At 47.4% G+C, this 2,483-nt stretch overlaps 1 protein-coding gene across 1 annotated transcript in view; it reads right to left on the minus strand.

Annotated features, from left to right (window-relative positions):
* Positions 1-1,614: 1,614 nt before the first annotated feature.
* ppm1e (protein phosphatase, Mg2+/Mn2+ dependent, 1E) overlaps positions 1,615-2,483 on the minus strand; it is a 38,943-nt gene continuing 38,074 nt past the window's right edge. Inside the window, exon 7 of the mRNA XM_053476194.1 lies at positions 1,615-2,483. This exon is cut by the window's right edge and continues 1,764 nt beyond it. The gene's annotated coding sequence lies outside the window, so the exon portion shown is untranslated.

Consider the following 2,483-nt stretch of genomic DNA (forward strand, 5'->3'; position numbering starts at 1 on the left):
GTCCTGTGGAGCGAGCGGGTGACGAAGGGAAGTGTGTGTGTGTGTGTGTGTGTGTTGGTAAACTCCAGAATCTGATCCTCAGCGGAGTAACTCTCACCCGTTACTCAGCAGCGTTTAATCAGTTATTGTTTGCGTGACGTGTGTGTGTGTGTTGTTCAGTGAACTTTATCTTACTGATAATAAACTGTCTGGTTTGGCTCGGCTACAAAACCAGACATCAGACGACTACAAAGGACGGTTAAATACTACTGTACTGTAACTGAACTGTAAATATCCAGAGTGAAGAAGGGGGGCTGGGACGATCACCCTGGACTCCTCACACCCAGGCCACCTTCTCTTTGAACTTTTGCCGTCCGGTCGACAGAGCACCGAACACCAGGTGGACACCCTGGAACAAGGACAGTTTCCCCCCAGGCGATTTACCTCATGGGCAGTTAAACATTCTTCTCTCTGTAATAAATGTATGTGCAATATTGTGTGTAATACCACAGATATTTATTGAACTTATTTGATGAAACGTCACATCTCACTTCACCCGCTGTTACATTTTTTCTTTTTTGTGTTGTTGTGTTTTGTCGTCTCCGGAAGCTCCGTCACTAAAACTAACTCCTTGTACGTGCAAACGGACTTGGCAATAAAACTCTGTCTGATTCTTTACATCAGTTGTGTTTGTGTTTATAACAAGCAATAACTCACACACAGGACACACACACACTTCTTACACTCTTTATACATGATAGTCACCAGATATACATATTTATAATAAATACTACATTAGCACAGAAAACACACACTCACTCTCTCTCACACACACACACACACACACACAGATTGACTATTTACTGTGAGCTCATTTGGAGGTTGGGGGAGGGGCTGTCCCGTGTCCGCAGGTCACTGACTGTCCTGGAGGAGGCGCCGCTGATTGGACGCTGATTAGACGGCGAGGTTCCTGCAGCAGGACAGAAGAGGCTGCGTGTCTCGTACGGTTCATCATCCAGTAACCGAGCAGGAAGCAGAAAACACAAAGCTCCTAGAGGTGTAACGATATGAGTGTGAGGAGGTCGAGGTTCTCCTCCGTGTGTGTGTGTGTGTGTGTGTGTGTGTGTGTGTGTGCGCGCGAGTTGTTTTAAAGGTGAATGTCTTTAACAAGTCTTAAACATCCAAACACAATCCACAGTTTCACGCTTTTTACGCAGGACGTCTGAGCGTCTAGACGTCGTCTCGTCATCTCTTTGTCTAAGGTCCTGGTAAAATGTTTCCATCTCACGCTGCAGTAACGTACAGGCTGTAAAACCCCCCGTCAGTCGGCGGAGACGAGCTCGCGGTGTGAAGTTAACCATGGTCCATTTAATCATGGGGTGGAGTCCAGGGGGCGGAGCTTTACCAGACTGCACTGAGGACATTACACACACTGTGCACCATGTGACTGTATTATAATTGATCTTTTTCCAGGCTAAAGAGATGCGCTGCGATACTCTGTCGTGTTGCTAGGTGGCAGCAGTGAGCCACAGCTTCCAGCCCACCATGTGATCATGTGTACTGAGCAGCAGCGTAAAAAAACAACAACTCTTTATTATAAATTAGACTTTGATGTTTATGCAGAAACGTAGGCTAATAAAAGTTCTGAGCAGGCTTAAGGTAGGCTCGGCTAATCGCTAGGTTACGTGTACTGTGTTGAACGCATTTCAAGCTTACGACATTTCCACTAGACGATGGGTTTATGTGCGCCAATATGGCGGCTTTAAAATAACACTCCAGTGAGAACTGCAAAAAAATAAAAATGCACAAGTGTTGAATGTTCCCGATCTGTAGCTGATTAAACGGATGATCTCATAAATATTCGTGTTTTAGGAAGCAGGTTGGACTCCAGAGGAGGAGTTTAACGTGTGTGAGGTTTTCGTCGTACAGTGTGACACGTGTTGAGTCAGTGGTGTGTTGCAGTAATGTTATGTAAGAGTAGCTGCACTGCTGCTGCCCCCTGCGGCCTCACTACGGTATTACCTGCTACACACGGATGAAGACCACAGCACTCGCGCACTCTGAGGTGAAGATCAACGACACATTAAAGATAAAATCCGTTATCGTCATCACTCCTGCGCGCTAAACTAGTGAACTTCACACGCCGAGCACGTCTTGGCTGACAGACAGCAGAGCGGAGCGGCGGACGCGTATGTCTCATCCGCGACGTTCCGGTAACACAATCCGGTGACGAGCCTCGTGATCTCACATCTTTGCTCTGCAGCTCTGAGAGTCTCATGGCTTCAGAAGGTTCATTATTGCTTACAGGAAGTAAAAGCAGAGGTGAAGATCACAGACGAGACGACACACAGCGAGAGAGAGACAGACAGGGAGTGAGAGGTGAGACGAGCAGGAGCGTGCCGTCAGTGTCAAGTGCTGAGGCTCAGGATCCCTGAACATGGAGGAGGAAGCCGTCGGTCACTTCTGGTGTGTGTGTGTGTGTGTGTGTGTGTGTGTGTGTGTGT

This window comes from Clarias gariepinus, chromosome 17, assembly GCF_024256425.1.
Source record: "Clarias gariepinus isolate MV-2021 ecotype Netherlands chromosome 17, CGAR_prim_01v2, whole genome shotgun sequence".
NCBI classification, from domain to species: domain Eukaryota; kingdom Metazoa; phylum Chordata; class Actinopteri; order Siluriformes; family Clariidae; genus Clarias; species Clarias gariepinus.